The sequence below is a fragment of the Acomys russatus genome, chromosome 23, assembly GCF_903995435.1.
Source record: "Acomys russatus chromosome 23, mAcoRus1.1, whole genome shotgun sequence".
In the NCBI taxonomy this organism is placed as follows: domain Eukaryota; kingdom Metazoa; phylum Chordata; class Mammalia; order Rodentia; family Muridae; genus Acomys; species Acomys russatus.
This window is the reverse complement of record NC_067159.1, coordinates 6,348,030-6,366,396: the sequence shown is the minus strand read 5'-3', so window position 1 is coordinate 6,366,396 and position 18,367 is coordinate 6,348,030. Positions and strand designations below refer to the sequence as shown.

General features: G+C 44.4%; 1 pseudogene; it reads left to right on the top strand.

Moving 5' to 3' along the window:
• Positions 1-3,098: 3,098 nt before the first annotated feature.
• Positions 3,099-3,451, top strand: LOC127206381 (uncharacterized protein C11orf98 homolog; annotated as a pseudogene).
• The last annotated feature ends 14,916 nt before the right edge of the window (positions 3,452-18,367 follow it).

Here is an 18,367-nt window from a genome sequence, read left to right as displayed (position 1 = left end):
GTCTCTATAGCGCGGAATCGGCTGCTAGCGCCCAAGCGGCGGTGGTGCGGGGAAAAGGGAGGGAAAGCGTGCTAGGGTAGGAGGCCGGGCCGCGTTCGCCCCACGAACGAGCGTCTCCTCGGCGACGCCATCCCCAGCGACGGGCGCGCCACCGCGGAAGCTTCACCTGTCGCGCGCTCGGACGCGGAGGCCTCCTGGCTAGGAGGTGCAGACCACCTGGGTCTTTGCTGGGTGCTAATGGACCGCGTTCTCTAGAGGGCTGTGACTCCAGAGAGCGGCTGCGCAGAGCACCCCACAGCCCCCCCCAACACACACAAACACACCCAAAGGTCTCCAGAAATAGGCTCCTCCGGTGAGAAAGAAGTCTCTTAAAAATCTATTTTTAGCTTCCTAAGGTGATTCTCCAACGTTGCCACATACCTGAGGGCCAATCAAATGAGCTTTTTCTCAACAGAGATGCCAGGGCCACACCCCAGAACAGAATCAGGAAGTTGGAAAGCAGATGAATGTTGAAAAGCCCCAGCGGCCGCTGTGCCAGTTTGGGAGACCACGTTTCTAGTCAATATTATATTCTAAGAGTCTCATTCGGCGTCCCCAGGTGAGCTACCCGACTGTCCTCACAACCTCAGTATCAGAAGCTTGCTGAGAGGGTTTTATTTTTCTGAGATCGGGCCTCTGCCTTAGGCTGCCATCAAACCGCCACTTTGCCAGTGCTGCATACAAGTGTAATGTGATACAGGGCCCACCTGTAGTCACCTGCTGGAAGACTGTTGAGTTAAAGGCCAGCTTAGGCTTTGTAGGGAGAGGGGAAATGTATGTGAGCTCAACAGCTGTTTGAATGTTAGTCTCAGAAGTCCATCCTGGACAGTAGATAGTATTGCAGGAAATGTATTCGTGTGTTTATTTGAATTCACAGAAAAACGTTTTTTCATTAATTCCTTCAAATGTTCTGATGACCTCTTATGTGTTAGAAACAAACACTAGGAACGAAGGAAGAAGCTCCCTGCCTTCAAGAAGCTGGCGATGTAATGAATGAACGTGGGTAGTGTGTCAGGGGGTGCTAAGTGCTGTGGAGTAAAACTAAGGAAGATGTGAAGGATTAGTGCTGACTGAGCAAGGGCTCTGTTGATGAGGTGAAGAAGCCTGGCTTGCACAAGAGAGTTCCAGATAGGGGGACAGGTGGCAAATACAAAGGGCCTGAGGCAAATAGGTTTTCTCGGTTTAGTAGAGGAGCAACCTGGAGTCAGTGTGGCTGGAATGGCTTGAACAAAGAAAGGAGGAGAGCATGAGATAAGACTTGTGCAGGTTTAAATAAAAATGCCCCCCATAGACTCATTTAATTGAATGGTTGGTCGCCAGGGGAAGGCCCGGCTTGAAAGGATTAGGAGGTGTGGTTTGTTGCAGGAAGCTTGTCTCTTGATGGGTGAAGAACACTTTAACTTCCAGTCACTCAGTCACTAAGTTTGACAACCACAAATATCAAAAAGAATGAGGACAGATAGGCGTTCTGCACTGAATCATTATCAGCCTTTCTGTATTTCCAAGATCACTAAGGAGTACATTGGTATCCCAGTAATAAATACAACAGCATTTAAGCAGAAACTTTCTAACTTACAAATTGCTTTCAAACATATTTCTAACTCTTGCAGTTAGTAAGATGTGTCCTACTTTAGACAATAAGTAGATTTTAAGTACTACATGAGTGTATTATAGTGCACTGGCTATCTCCTGCTAAACAATAAGGTAGTTTCTATTTTTTTTAATTGAAAAACAATACTGTGATAAGTTCTGTGGTCATATTTTACATGTCTCTATTTCTTCTGATTTTTTGTTTTGTTTTTCTAGACAGGGTTTCTCTGTGTAACAGAGCCCTGGTTGTCCTGGCTTTATAGACTAGGCTGGCCTTGAACTCACAGAGATCCACCTGCCTCTGCCACTGCCTTTGGAGTTCTAGGACTAAAGGAGTGCACCACCACACCAGACTCTTCTGAATATTTTTTAAAATGGAATTGCTAACTCAAATAGTATGGCCATTGTAAAGGTTTTTAATAGTACAAATTCACTATCTTAGGCTATTAAATAACCGTTAGGCTAGGCATGAACTCTCTGAACAGAACAATAACAAGACTAGCCCCAAGTGTCAACAGATGGAGAGTATATGTAATTAAAAAGTTTCTACACAGCAAAGAAAACTATCAGAGCACAAAGACAGCATACAGAATAGGAGAAAACTTTTACCAGTTATACATCCAACAAGGGGCTAATATCCACAATTTACCAAAAACTGAAAAAAAACAAATACCAAGCAACTAAACTGGCCAGTCATCAAATGGACTAATGAATAGATACTTTCAAAAAAAGAAAGAAAGACAAATAAATGATCAATAACTATTTTTAAAATGTTCAGCTTCCATAGTCATCAGAGAAATGCAAACTAAAACTACTTTGCAAGGCCATTTCACCCCAGTCAAAATGGCAGTCATCAAGAAACTGAAATGTTGGAAAGGATATGAAAAAAGGGGAACCCTTATTTAAAAAACAAAACAGAGCAACTACAACAAAAACCAAACAGTTTTGATGCACTTTTATCATAAATATGAATGTAATTAACTTTCAGGGTTTGTTTGGTTTTTTTCCCACATGCTTGTCTCTGTATTTTGCCATATCCCACTCATTCCTGAGTCCCCTCTGGCCAGGTTTCCAGTCATATCAGCATTACGAAGACTGCTTTCACCAACATTGTAGTTTATTTCCATATCTTTGCACTCAGTGCACCTGTCTGACTCCTAACCTTCATTGTCTTCTCAAGGCATTATGACACTGTTGCCCTCTCCTCTTCCAGAATCACTTCCTTGGCTCTCCTGACATGACCCTCTCCTGACTCTCCTGCCACTTGAGCTGCTGTCCCTATGCTACACACTGTGTCAGAGACCCCCAGTACCATCTTTAGTCTCAGTGATTTGCTGAATGAACCTACAGAACTGCAAAAGTCTGCTATACGTTGTTAAAGTTGACAGGTATAGATTAAAAAAAAAACATCAATGGCAAAAGACATGGAGGGCAAAGTCCGGTAGAGAAAAGGCTCAAGGAGTGTAGCTATGGCTCTTCCAGGAGGAAAGGTCAGTTGTCCCTGGATGGAACCGAAGAAGTTCTTCAAGTGCAGTAGTGTGCTGAGCAGGGATTAGGGACAGAAGTGCCAGGTGGTCCAGGCTGACTACCAGGCACCACCTCAAGAAGCAGGCATCCAGTGCACATGCCAACATCATACTCCCTAGGAAGAAGCACAGGAAAGTCCTGCCGCAGATCTGCTTTGCCCAGAAAGAAAAAGCAGCCATGGAAGTGAAAACTTACTCCAAGTCAACCAAGACTAGTGAGCCACAGCCCATATGATGACAAAAGATAAAAAGCCCCCCAGGATGCAGACATGGAGGATCTTGCAGATGAGAGCTAAAGTTCCTACCTCTTCTACCAGAAGATTCTCAGCAGCAGCCAGAGGATTAGGAGGACTTTGGAGAAAATATTACCATATTTCGTTCTCCCAGACACCTCTTCTGTAATGACTCTCTGGCCTCCCCTGGAGGCAAATATTGGGAGGACTCAGAGAAAGACTGTGGAGTGCCCTCTCTAGCACTCGAAAGTAAAGAAAAGAAAACAGGCTCAAAGTTTCCAGGTGTCCCCTTGTTTTAGAGTTACATTAGTTCCCCCAGGAATGGAGTGTGTCAATATATATATCATGCTGCCAAGCAGAGAAGCCCACCCAAGCCATGCTGTCAGCATTTGTATTGGGAGTCAGTCCCATAGGTCCTCATGACAGCTCAACTGCTCAGACTCTGTCCTTCCAGAGGTCAAATGTACGCTGTGGCTGCTTCCTCAAAAACTCATACTTGTAGGAAGCCTGAAGACAAGCTTTTCATTAGAATATGGACAATTTGAACAGACAGACCTACGACGCTACATTTTCATGTGCACGGTTATTAAATGTTGAAGTTTCTCAACTCCTGGCTGTAGTTTCTCCTCTCAATCATTTTTCCCTAGACAAATTCATTCATGGCACAAGTTCATCCACCACTGATACAATGACAACTCCCAAAGTTTTATCTCAGTCCAGGTCTGTCCTTTGAAGTCTAGGCCCTTTGGGTAGTGCCTTTTTTCTCCTTGATGAATGGCTCCACAAATTCAGCATGTTGAAGACTCACATTCCCCATGCAGATGCCCCTCATCCCCCACATTCCCCCATCGCAGCGAATGGTTATTATTCACTGGTTACAGTAGAAAGATCATTTAGAAATAAATACTGAAGGCTGTAGAAATGGCTCGGCCATTAAGGATACTGGTGTCCTTCCCGAGGAACAGAATTCAATTCTCAGGCCTGCCCAGGGTAGCTCATAATGGACTGTTCCTCCAGCTCCAGGCAGAGATGCCTATTTCCGGCCTCCAGGATCACACACAACAGACACTCACATACATGCATACACATGAATAAAAAAATCTAAAGGAGGTGGAAAGATGCCCCATCAGTTAAGAGCACTTAAGCTTTTCCAGAAGACCCTGGGTCAGCTACCAGCTCACAGTGGGTTTTCACTGAAGTTCCAGGGGCATGACGCCCTCTTCTGGCCTATGCAGGGCATGCACACAGTGTGCACGTGTATATGCAAGCAAGCATTCATACCAAAAAAGTAAACTTTTTAAGAATTTTTAAATGATACTTTTTTCTATATTAAATATGTATAGAATGTGTCATGCTTGCAACATACAGTTTCGGACTCCTCCTGTTCAGTCTCCTTCCTGCAGGAGTTGTAGGCTAACACTTGTAACCCCAGCACTTGGAAGGCAAAAGGAGAAGAAACATGAATTAGACACCCTATCTCGAAACAACAAAGCAAAAATGTATTATCCATTATTTGAAGTTTGAATTCCCAAACATTCGTCCACATCTCTCCATTTGTCTCTATTTCCACAGTCACCATCTTAAATTAACTTTCTACCCTCAGGAGAATACTGACTTCATCTCTGTGCTCAGTCTCCTCTGAAATCCTCATCCAAGCTGCCATCATTTCTAGGAGGAAACTGGTCCCTACCTCCCCAACCACCCGTCCCATGTCTCCCCATTGCTCTTAACGTGAAAAAGAAAACCATCAAATGCTTCCAAGGCCTCGGATCATCTGCGCAGGTCTCTAAGCACCCAGGTCTCCCTTGGCTCCCTCTGTAGTTCCAGTGGCATCTCTGTGCCACACACCACTGGCCTTAGGGATCCTGTACATTTTCTGACCACCCCCACCACACCTACTCAAGCTTTATGTCTCATCTCAGAAAGGCTCCTCTCTTGGGCAACTGTCTTTGTTAGATATGCTTCTCAGTCATCAATAAGCTCAATCAGTAACATAAACCCTAATTTTGAGATAATAGACTTCATTATGTAAATGCATTTATTTTTTTATATTTTAATTTCTTTATAAAATACGTATTATATCCTGGCTGCAGTTCCCCTCCCTCCACCCACAGGCTTTCTCCCCCACTTCCCCTTTCCCCCAGATACGACCCCCCACCCCACTTCATCTCCCCTCAGAAAAGGGCAGACCTTCCATGGACATCGACCAAATACAGCAGAACAAGCTACAATAAAACTAGGCACATATTTTCACATCAAGGCTGGATGAGGCAACCCAGTGGGAGAAAAATGGTCATAAAAGCAGGCAAAAAAAAAGTCAGACAGCTCTGGTCCCCACTGTTAGGAATCCCACAATAACATCAAGCTACACACCCATAGCATAGATGCAGTGGACCTAGGTCAGACCCCTACAGGCTCCCTGCTCTCTGAAAGCCCATCCAACATTTCCCTAGCTCCTCCAATTCTTCCTCCCCTTTCTCCTAAAAACTCCCCAAGCCCCACCTAACATTTGGCTGCGGGACTCTGCATCTGCTTCAATCTGGATGAAGTCTCTCTGGTCTCCCTGACAATGATTATGCTAGGCTCCAGTCCCGGCACAGCCTGCAGGCATGACAAACTGTAGGCTAGAGGTTTTGTGACTGGTTGGTATCCCGGTTCCCTCCACTTGTGGCCTCGCCTGGTTACAGAAGATGCCTGGTTCAGGTTCTGTGTCCCCCATTACTAGGTTTTTGGTTTTTAAATAGAGGGTTTCTAGCCCAGGCTGTCCTGGAACTCACTCTGTAGACTAGGCTGGCCTCAAACTCAGAGATCTGCTTGCCTGTTCTCCTGAGTGCTGGGATTAAAGGTGAGCTCTACCACTGCCCAGCCAAATGTATTTCTTCTTTCTTTTTCTTTTCTTTCTTTCTTTCTTTTTTTTCCCCCTAGACAGGGTTTCTCTATGTTATCTTGGCTGTCCTGGTTTCACTTTGTAGACCAGGCTGGACTCGAACTCACAGCGATCCACTTGCCTCTGCCTCCCAAGTGCTGGGATTAAAGATGTGCACCATCACGCCCAGCTCTTCCAAATGTATTTCTCCTATGCAAGATATTTTGTAAGAAACAGTATTGTAAAGCAGTTAGAGCTTATTGCAGTGGGGACTCTTACATCCTGGAACTTGGTTGATAGAGGCATGAGGATTGAGAGTTCAAGACCATCCTCAACTACATAGCAAGTTTGAGGCTGGCCTAGGCTGCATTAGACTGTGTCTTAAACAACAAGCTACATACAACCCATAGGCCAAATCAGACTGCAGCCTATTTCTGTGTGCTTCCGGAGGGGAATAATGGTTTAATACGCAAATAGTTAACATCTGGTAATGGAGCCGGGCATGGTGGCGCACGCCTTTAGTCCCAGCACTCGGGAGGCAGAGGCAGGCAGATCGTTGTGAGTTCAAGGCCAGCCTGGTCTACAAACTGAGTCCAGGATGGCCAAGGCTACACAGAGAAACCCTGTCTCGAAAAAAAAAAAACAAAAAAAAAAAAAATCTGGTAATGGGAAACACAGTGAGTCCCAGTTAAACAAAGTGTTGATAGGCCCACCAAAAAAGTGATCGATTGATTGATTACATTTTTCAGTGCTGTGCACAGAACTGAGGGCTTGGAGTATAACTCCCTGGTAGAACAGTTCCCTAGCCTGCTATAGGCACTGGCTTCCACACCCAACACCACACATACATAAAGGTGGCACTTTGATTTTCCTCCTAGTAATTGGGCTTTTTGTCACTGTGATCAAAATACCTGACGGTTGGGGGTTGGTCTGGTGCTGCCCAAATGAGCAGACTCACATACCCTAAAATGATGTTTGTAACCTTGCCTAAAAACTTACTCCTGTTTGACCAATAAAAAACCAACACACCTGGGCCAGGCAAAAGGGATAGACTTGGCTAAGGTTTGCGGGCTTTGTGGACAGAGAGGATCTTGAGAAGAGAGGAAGAGGAGAAGGAAGGAAGCCGCCACCATGGGCGAGGTGGAGTAGGAAGCACTTGGCCATCATGGATGGAGGATTTGGTCCAGATGAAGAGCGTTAGCAAGTACTTGGGATTATGGATGGGGGGGGGGGCGGTTAGCTCGACAGAAATTATTAGAAGCAGATGGCATGGGATGGGGGCAGGGAGATATGGAAGGTAGTTTAGGATATTAATATCTGCCCTGCCCTAGGTGAACCCAGGCTATTCTAAAATATAACAGTTGTCTTTTATTGATTGATAATGGGTTAGAAACTACCACCATAATAATTAAAGGCCTAATAATAAGCATTATTGGATCATACTTTTAAATTAACAGCAATGTGTGACTTAAACAACTTTAGGGAGAAAGGATTTATTTTGGCGCACATTTCCAGAAGTTTCCAGTGTGGTGGGAAGCCCTGTTAGAGTAGTTTATAATCTGAGACAGGAAGCAGAAATGGAGAGAATGGATTAGGGCAGGAAATAGCCCAAGGATGACCTTGCCTGGGCTAGTGGAATTTTACGTCTCTCCCCCAATAATGCATTATTTGGAATCAATCAATGAAACAAACCATTTGATCAGCACCATCTGTCATCTAATGGTCTCTGAAAACATCTTCATGGAAACATTCAGAAATGAGCTTCCCTTATCTCCTACGTGTTCAATGCAATCAAGTGTAACCTCAAGATTAGCCGCTGTGTTCTTATTATATAGTTACTGTAGAATATCCTTTTTATTTATTTTTATTTTATGTTTGTGAATGTTTTGCCTGCATGAGCTCATGGAGGTCAGAAGAGGTCATCAGATCCCCTGGAACTGAATTTAAGATGGTTGTGAGGCACCATATGGGTGCTGGGAACCAAACCCAGGTCCTTTACAAAAGACACAGATGCTCTTAACTACTGAGCTATCTCTCCAAGCCCACTATAGAATTTTTTTTTTTATCTTGTGTTTTGACTAAAGTGTTTTCTGTTTTTGGCCTTTGCCAAATAAAACTTTTGCCAATACCTGACCTAGAGATAAGCTTTTATGTGAAAAATAGAGTCATGGTGTCTGAAGAAATGTTTCAGCACTTATGAGCACTTGCTGTGGAGATGGAGAGACGGCTCAGCGGTTAAGAGCACTGGCTGCTCTTCCATAGGTCCTGAGCTCAATTCCCAGTAACCACATGGTGGCTCACAACCATCTATAATGTGATCTGACTCCCTCTTCTGGTGTGCAGGTGTACATGCAGGCAGAGCACTAAATACATTTTAATAATAAATAAATAAATCTTTAAAAAAAAAAAAAAAAAGCACTTGCTCTGCTTTCAGAGGACCCAGATTTGATTCCCAGAACCCACATGATGGCTCAGGAGCATCCGTGATGTAGTCTTCTGTTCTCCCATGACACCAGGCATGCATGTGGTCCACACACATGCATATAGGCAAAATACCCATATACATTTTTTTTAAGTAAACAAAATCATGGATTTAGGAATAGTGGCACACACTTATAATCCCAGCACATTTAGAAGGCTAAGATAGGAGAAACCTAAATTCAGAGGCAACACGGCAACTTATGGAGATCCTGTCTCAAAATAAAAAGTATAAAAAGGACAGGCATGAAGCTCAGTGATAGTCTGCTTGCCTAACATGTTCAAGGCCCTGTGCTCAATCCTCGACCCTACAAAATGAATTAGTTAGATAAAAATAAAAGTTGTGCCGGGCGTGATGGCACACACCTTTAATCCCAGCACTTGGGAGGCAACAGGAAGGAAAATCTCTGAATTCGAGGCCAGCCTGGTCTACAGAATGAGTTCCAGGACAGCCAAGGCTATGCAGAGAAACCATGTCTCAAAAAACAAAAACAAAAACAAAAAAAGGAAATAAAGTTATGTAATTATTTGCTGTGAGAAAATTATTATTGTCAGATCATGAGAAGAGTTAAATTATGAGATACAGAATCATACAGCTGGATTTTCATGTACAGCGAACATAAATTTGGAACATTACCTATCTCTCTCTCTCTCTCTCTCTCTCTCTCTCTCTCTCTCTCTCTCTCTCTCTCTTTGGCTTTTCAAGATGAGTTCTCTCTGTAGTTGCCTTGGCTGTCCTGGACTCGCTTTGTAGACCAGGCTGGCCTCGAACTCACAGAGATCTGCCTGCCTCTACCTCCCGAGTGTTGGGAACATTACCTACCTCACTGCTTCACCAAATGCTTTTTGGAAAGCTGAGAGGACGGAACATTAAAATGCAAGAAGAGGTTTGGGGTAGATGTTTCTGATAAATCTGGCATGGGAAATGTCTGGATGACGTAAAACCGACAGACAAAAGCTAAGACCGTGGATGTGAGTACAGGGCTGATGAAATGGCTCAGCAGTTAGGAGCACCGGCTGCGCTTGCCAAGGACTCAGACCCACATGGTCACACAACAGGCACACAACTCCAGCCTGGTCCAGAGGGTCTGATGCTGTCTTCTGACCTCCAAGAGCATCTACACACAGGCACATGTGGGTGCACACACACACACGCACACACACATGCACACGCATACACCTGACACCCCACCCTCCCACATACACATTAAAATAAAGTTAACACAGGTTTATGCCTCCCTTCTTAAAAAACTGAGAGGAGCCGGGCGTGGTGGCGCACGCCTTTAATCCCAGCACTCGGGAGGCAGAGGCAGGCGGATCGCTGTGAGTTCAAGGCCAGCCTGGTCTACAAAGTGAGTCCAGGATGGCCAAGGCTACACAGAGAAACCCTGTCTCGAAAAATCAAAAAAAAAAAAAAAAAAAAAAAAAAAAAAAAAACTGAGAGGAGCTGTTGAGCTCCGTGAGTGAAAGTGCTTGCTGCCAAGCCTGCAGCCCTAAGCGCTGAGTTTAATCCTGGAATACACATAATGGAAGAGGGGAACTGACTCCCCAAAGTCACACTGTCTTACACACACACACACACACACACACACACACAAAATAAATGAATAAATAAATAAATAAATGGGGAAGAGAAAGGTTAGGGGTGTGTCAATCAGTGGTCAAGTACATTTTGTACAAATGTGCTTAGATAATTTAGCCTATGGGCACACACACACACACACACACACACACACACACATATATATATATATATACATACGTACATAGATAACAAATAGATACATAGATGCATAGGCGACACATAGATATGCAAGTTTTTAAACAAAACTAAGCTGGGTGAGGAGGCAGAGGCAGGCGGATCTCTGTGAGTTTGAAGCCAGCCTGGTCTACAAAGTGAGCCCAGGACAGCCAAGGCTACGCAGAGAAACGCTGTCTCAAAAAACAAAACAAAACAAAAAACAAAAAACCCCGAAGACCATAGTGGGGGGAAAAGTCAACATGTACCAGGTCTGGGGATATAAGTTAGATAATGGAGAGTTTGCCTAACATGCACAAAACGCTAGGTTGGATCCTAGGCTCTTAGGCATGTCTGTAATCATAGGCGTGTCTCTATAATCACAGGACCTGAGAGGTAGAAGGAGGGAGAGCAGGAGTTAAAGGTAATCCTTCGCTACATTGTAAGTTCAAGGGTACTTAAAAACTCTTCAAAAAAACAAAAAACCAACCCTCTTTAGCTGGGCATGGCAGCCCATGCCTCTAATCTCAGTACTCGGGAGGCAGAGGCAGGATATTTGAAGCCAGCCTGGTCTGCATAGCAAACTTACAGCCAGCCAAAGCTAGATAGTGAAACCCTGTCTTGAAAACAAACAAAAAACTCTTTGAGGAGGGCCTAAGTCAAGTCCCCACTGGCGTGATGTCTGTCATTAGGCCCAGCTGCAGGCTCAGGGGACATGAGGGGCTCCCCAAGCCCTGCTGTTGAAGACCTTTAGGCAGCACTACCCCTCCAAATAAAGGGTAAGTGACAACCAGTTCCGCAGAGAGACACCAAGATCCCAGAGATCTTAGAACAATAAAAGGGTGAGAAACAGCTGCCTGTCCTGGAGGAAACCGAGTTCTGGTACCTGACTCTGTCAACACGAACAAGCACATCAAAATAATTAGCAGACGCTTACCACTTAACTTGCTAATGAAGCCTTGTCCTCCTGGTGAACAGACCCAGCAAGAAGATGGGCCTCCGCACCATCTCCAAGATGAGAAAACTGAAAGTGGGCTCCCAGAACAGGACATATCCCTCCAGAAGAAATTTGGAATGAAATAGCCAACTAAGATTAGAATAATGTCTAAAGCTGTTTGTTTGTTTGTTTGTTTTTGACATTTATCATGTGTGTGTGCCTTCCCCCACCCCACGTTTGTGTGTGTAGTGGCTCTTTCACCGGAGCTGACTCCCTCTGCCTTGCAGCTGCTCACTGTCATCGCTGCCTCCCTTGCGGACCATGCCAGCCTGGCTCTTTCTGTTCTCTTCCTCTCCTCCACAGCCTGCTTCCCTGTTGCTGCCAAGGTTCAAATCTTGCCTGCTGTGTCATTTTTCTCTCAAAGCCTATAAAAGTATATATATATATATATATATATATACACACACACACACACACACACACACACACACACACACACAACAACAACAACAACAACAACAACAACAAAGAAGACATAATTTTAGAAGACATCCATTGACTTGTGAGGAGATGCTAAGAGACCCTTTTGAGATGTGTGTTTCTATAAGGTATGCAGAGTAGATACCCCATTCCCGAGTAACGAGGCTTTAGGAGAAACGAGCAACGCTCTCATGTCCTGCCTATCTAGAGAGAGCTCAGGAGATTTTATCTGAAAGTGCAAAGGCCCAGAGTCCAAGGGGACTGGAAAAGATGAGGACTTTGTGTCTCTTTCTGCTGGGTAAGCTTCCTAAGATTCTTGGGCAATCACGAGCAGTTCGGAAGCCACGAGGAGGAGAGATGACCTCTAACAGAGCATGCAGGGGGCTTCGAATAGTGAACATGACCGGAAATGCAGCTGACCATGTTGGTTCCCTAGGTGTATGGGCCATATCATACTAGTTACCGTCGTGCAGAAAGAGAGCTTCTAAAAACCAGGAAGCTGAGGAGCAGCCGGCCATGATGGGTCACACCTTTAATCCCAGCACTTAATATGAATATGAAACAAAAGAACACAACTAATGAATTACACAAAAATAAAAATAAATGACATACATATGAGAAAAACATTTAGAGTACACTAGCCATCAAAAAAATTACACAAAAAAACAATACAAATAAAAAGTGACATTTGCCATATAGCTGAGATGACCAAAGAAGGTAACATTATTGATTGCGAAAGATGTGAAAAACATATATTTCCAGAATCTAGAGGTTAAGAATTAAAAAAAAAAAAAAAAATCAGTATTTTGTAACCTTTAAAGTGCACTATTTAAGAAAATAAACAGAAGTGGGATTTCTAAGGGGATAATTACTCATTCACTCAAAGATTGTTGAACAGTCACTGTGGTACTGTAAGTAGTGTAGCTGATCTGTGCACACAAAGGGCTACCGTGCCTTGGAATAGCCATCAATAAAAGAGACTGGTGCAATTCATTCCAGATTTATGAGAGTCCTAAGATTGTCGTTGTTCTAGTGTCTACGTTATTATAAGATCACTTCCCACCTTCCAACATACACACACACACACACACACACACACACACACACACACACACACACTCCTAGCTGGACATAAATTGCAGCACATGTAGTATGCTATTCATAACAAGGATGAAAAAAAAGTAAAGTGGAAGAGTGATGCATGCTGTAAGCATATTTCAGGGGCTGAGGAAAGAGAACTTGGCGTTCCAGACCAGCCTAGACTGTGAAGCATAACATCCACTCACCCGATCTCTACACAGACAGACAGACACACACACACACACACACACACACACACACACACACACACGAGTTAAGATTACTACTTATGAGTACTTGTGTGGGCTATGTGTACATGAACTCCGGTGCCCACAGAGGCTAGAGGAAGGTGCTAGATTGGAGGTGGAGTTATAGGCAGTTATGAGTTTCCTGACCTACATGCTGGGAACTGAATTTGGATTCTCTGCAAAAGCATTGCATAATTTTAATCAATGAACCACGTCTCCAGCTTCAGCCCCACAACCCGCCCCGCCCACACCCCACCCCACACAAAAGGTAAATGAGAAGAAGGAAATAAAAACAGGATTGGAAATTCCAGCATTCAGAAAATTTGGCTTTAAGAGTGCCTGGTAGAGCCAGGCGCATGCCTTTAATCCCAGCACTTGGGAGGCAGAGGCAGGCGGATCGCTGTGAGTTCGAGGCCAGCCTGGTCTACAAAGCGAGTCCAGGACAGCCAAGGCTACACAAGAGAAACCCTGTCTTGAAAAAAACCACCACCACCACCAACAACAACAACAACAACAAAAGCAACTTTAACACTCCACTGCTTGCTTCCTTTGTTAGGTTGAAGTTTTCAAGTTTCCTGCAATGCCATTTATCAGTTTTTGAGATTATTTCCTGCCCTATTAGACTTCTTCTCAGAAAGCCTTGCATGTTGCCTGTATCTTGACATATTTTACGTATGCTTTTCTTAAGCAGTCACTAAATTTCAGGTCTTACATTGAGACTTTGATCTATTTTTTAAAAAACATTTAAACACTACTTTATTTAAGTGATTTAATTTATTATTTAAATTATTTATTTATTTTTAATTTATGCACATTGGTGTTTTGCGTGCATGCGTGGGGAGTTGGAGTCCCTGGAACTGGAGCTACAGACAGCTGGGAGCTGCCTTGTGGGTGCTGGGAACTGAACTGGGGTTCCCTGGAAGAGCTGCCAGTGCTCTTAGCCGATGAGCCATCTCTCCAGCCCCCTTTGATTCATTTTGAGTTGATGAGTTTTGCTCAGTCATAAGACGTATATGTACATCAGTGGCTCTCAACCTTCCTAATGCTGCAGTGATTTAATTGCAGTTCTTCATGTTGTAATGACTCTCAAACAAAATTATCATCATTATTATTTATTTTTATTTATTTATTTATTTATTTATTTATTTTTGGTTTTTCGAGAAAGGGTCTCTCTGTGTTAGCCTTGACGGTCCTGGATTCGCTTTGTATACCAGGCTGGCCTCGAACTCACAGAGATCCACCTGCCTCTGTCTCCCCAGTACTGGGATTAAAGGCGTGCGCCACCATGCCCGGCTAAACAAAATTATTTTCATTGCTACTTTGTAACTGTAATTTTGCTACTGTTACAAATCATATCATAAGTATCTATGTTTTCTGGTGGTCTTGAGTGACTCCGTGGTAGTGAACACGTTTAGTCACTGAGCTGTATTCAGCCCTGTCTTTCTGCTATTGTTCTGTCTAAGCCTTTCAACACTACAGCGGACAAAAATAGAGACAGTGCTCATCCTTGTCTCACTCCAGATTCTGGAGAAAACGCTTTCAGTTTCCCATTTAGTTTTCCCAGTTAGTAAGAACTTGGCTATAGGTTTGTTCCACCTGCCCTTTATTATGTTGAGATATGTTCCTTCTGTTTCTGGTTTCTTCGGGGTTTTTAATCATGACGTGATGCTGAATTTCCTCAAAGGTTGTTTGTGCTCTTATCAATATGTCCTTAAGTGTTTTTATGTGCTCTATTACATGTATTGATTTGCATATATTGAACCAAACTTGCATTATTGGAATGAGACCAACTAAATCATAGTATATATTTTCAGTATGTTCTTGACTATATTTGGCAAGAATTTAATTGGGAATTTTCGTATCTATATTCATCAGGGAAACTGGCCTAAATCAATTTTCCTTATCCAATCTTAGTATCAGAGTCATCCTGGCCTTGTAGAATGGGTTTGGCAGGACTTTCTATGTCTGTGTCATGGACAATTTGAGCATTGGTGCCCCTCTTCTTTCGAGCTTGGCGGAATTCAGCAGTGAATCTGTCCATTGCTCAGGTTTATTTTTGTTAGGATTTTTCCCATTGCTGCATCATTCACATCAACTGTTATGGATCTGTTAGGACAATTGTTCTCAACCTGTGGGTCATGACCCCTTGGGGGGGCGGTGTTGAACAACCCTTTGACAGGGTTGCATACCAGATATCCTGAATATCGGATATTTATATTACAATACATAACAGTGGCCAGGGAATGGTGGTGCATGCCTTCAATTCCTGCACTCAGGAGGCAGAGGCAGGCACCTCTCTGTGAGTGAGAGGCCATCCTGGTCTACAGAGTGAGTTCCGGGACAGCCAAAGAAACCCTGTTGTTTGCTTTTAGACGTCCTTAGGTCCCTACCTGCTATGGGGCATGGCTGGCATACCCTGCCCTCCACCCTGAATTCCCCAGCCCGGGGGCAGGGCTTCCCCTCTCCCAGCGGCCCTTTATTATATTATAATCCAGACATTTTGGTTCCCCCCTCTTTCCTCTCGCTCTCCTCTCTCTTTCTGTATCTCTCCTACTCTTTTTCTTCTCTTCTCTCGCTCTCTCTCTCCCTGCGTCCCCTGCATGGCAGCTGAGAGCTGCTTCCAATAACCCTGCATTTGTATGCTATAACTTTCTCTTGTAGTTAGCTCATCTCACTGCGGAGAAGCTGAGCTCCACCTAGCCCTGTAGGCCATGGCAGGCCTGACACAGGAGGCCTCTCCCTTGACCTCTTGTTTCCCCACATGATTCAATCCACCATCTTTCTCTGCCTGGAAACCCTGGAGGGCTTGAGAACCCAGGCTGGTGCTCCAGGGCCACACGGGGACCGCCTCTCTCCTCCTATCTCCCTCTCAGCCCGAGGCAACTTTGGACTCGGAGAGTGACCCATCTCCCAGCTGATGCCAGAAGATACCAGCTGCCTCTTCCTGAGTCTGAGATCCCTTGCACTTATTCTGTCAAGCCAAGGGCCAGAGCCAGTCTGTCCAAAACAAAGACCAGGTCTTTGCTCTGGGGGAGTCTTTTGCTGTGGAACCGGTTGATTGTAGGTTACCCCGCCCAAACTGTCTAATCCCAGGGTATTGATTACAGGCCACTTCCATAATCTTGGGATTCTGGCAAACGCTGCTAAAATGGGTGACACTGAGTCTAAACCTCCATTCCCACAGACACCGCTGCCTTTATCCAGGTTTTTTTTTTTTTTTTTTTTAAGGGGGGGCGGATTGCGCTTGAGTCTCTTCCCCTCCTCCACATCCTACTAGGGCTCTCTGCACACAAGGCTCCAGGGCTTGCCTACCCCTCCCCCCTCTATCCCACCTCCTTCTCATCCATGCATGGTTTCGGCCAGTGACAATGACAGCAATACCAGCTCTGATGACAGCTTAGAACAGGTGGCTGATTGACTGCCATGTTGGCTTTGGAATGAAGAGGGTGGAGCCACAGGTTCACTGCCATCTTGACTAAGGGCAGTCACATGACTGCCAGCCATCTTTGTTGTGGGAGAGTAGTAGTTTCACAACCGTCTTAACTAAGTGCTACCAAATGGCATTCAGTACCTTGCTGACCACCAAATATAATTCCTATTTTTTGAGCTTTGGCTGTGTGGATGCACTGGGACATGCAGAAAACTACATTTTCTGTAATGTAATGATGCGGTGTAGTAGAATCATCAGGGTTGCCAGTCTATGAACTGTATCTGTGATTGAAAGTTTTGCTTTGATGATAATATGATCAAATCCTTTTCTGTGTTCATAAATTTAAAGTGATGCTAAGTACTCCTGTTTTATGTTTACAGTTTAGAGTGGATGACTAAGAACACCCAAGGATTGTTTAACTCAGAATGTTTGATAGGCGCTAGCCCACAAGCCTGTCAGAGACCTGTTGAATATGGCATTTAAATGTTAAATGAAAATGCTTACTATGACAGAGACCCCAGCTCCTAGCGGTGACCCCAAGGCCTCCAAGAAAATATAGGCACAATGACAGAGAACTCCACCTGGATTATACTAGTGGGCAATACTGCCCCAATGCCTCCACTGTTGCTAAGATCCTCCCTGAACTGTGGACAAACAGGGCACTCAGGAGTTGATTGCCCAGTTTTGCCTAGACACAACAAGGTCATTCAGTCTCCCAAGTTCCTCCTCCACAAAAAGGCCTCTCGGATTGACCAGGCCTGGCAGCCAAAGACTGATGCAGCCCCTAGGATCTACGCCCATAACAAAGCCATCAATGCTACAGGATAATATGAATTGATACATGGGCTGTTTGAATTATACGTCCTGTGGTAATTTATCCTTCTCAGGTCTCTGATGGGCTTGAAGATCATTTTAACAGCAAAAGCCAAAGGCTTTAGCTGCCTTCTCAGAAGAGTGTAAAGTTTATAGGTCTGAGGATCTAAGAAAGTGTTTGAGGATCTAAGAATGTGTTTTAAGGTTGGTAAATGCAAGTTATGAAGGTTGGAGGTGATGCTAACATATCTGGAAGTTCTCTCTCTCTCTCTCTCTCTCTCTCTCTCTCTCTCTCTCTCTTAAACTTAAATTCTTTTTTGTTTGTTTGTTTTGTTTTGTTTTTCAAGGCAGAGTTTCTATGTGTGTAGCCTTGGCTGTCCTGGACTCATTTTGTAGACCAGGCTGGCCTCACAGGGATCCACCTGCCTCTGCCTCCCAAGTGCTAGGATTAAAGGCATGTGCCACCACCGCCCAGCTAAACTTAAATTCCCGTAAGCTTTGGGGAATCCACTTGAACCCACAGGCCAAATGGACTCCAGATAAGTTCTGTCAACTTAAGAGCCTGTCTCCCTACCTGCCCATGCCTGGGTGTGGGCTCTATTGTCCTCTTCCTGGTTTTGAGACTCCCTCTGAACCAATTAGTTTCAAATGCATGTCAAAAAATAAAAATAAAAATAAAAATAAAAATTTCTCCCCCTAAGCTCCTCAGCTTTATCTTCTGGCCCTAACACATAACACATATTTGTTCTAGCACCCTGTAGGGTCCAGGTACTTCCTCAAGAGCTACATCCAGAATGAGGTGCTCTGGCCTAAACCTCACAGACTGCTTCAGCTGGGCTTGCAGCTTCCTAGCCACAGATGGTCTCACAGGTCCTGGGCATCAAGCAGAACAGCCTCCCAGGACTTGGT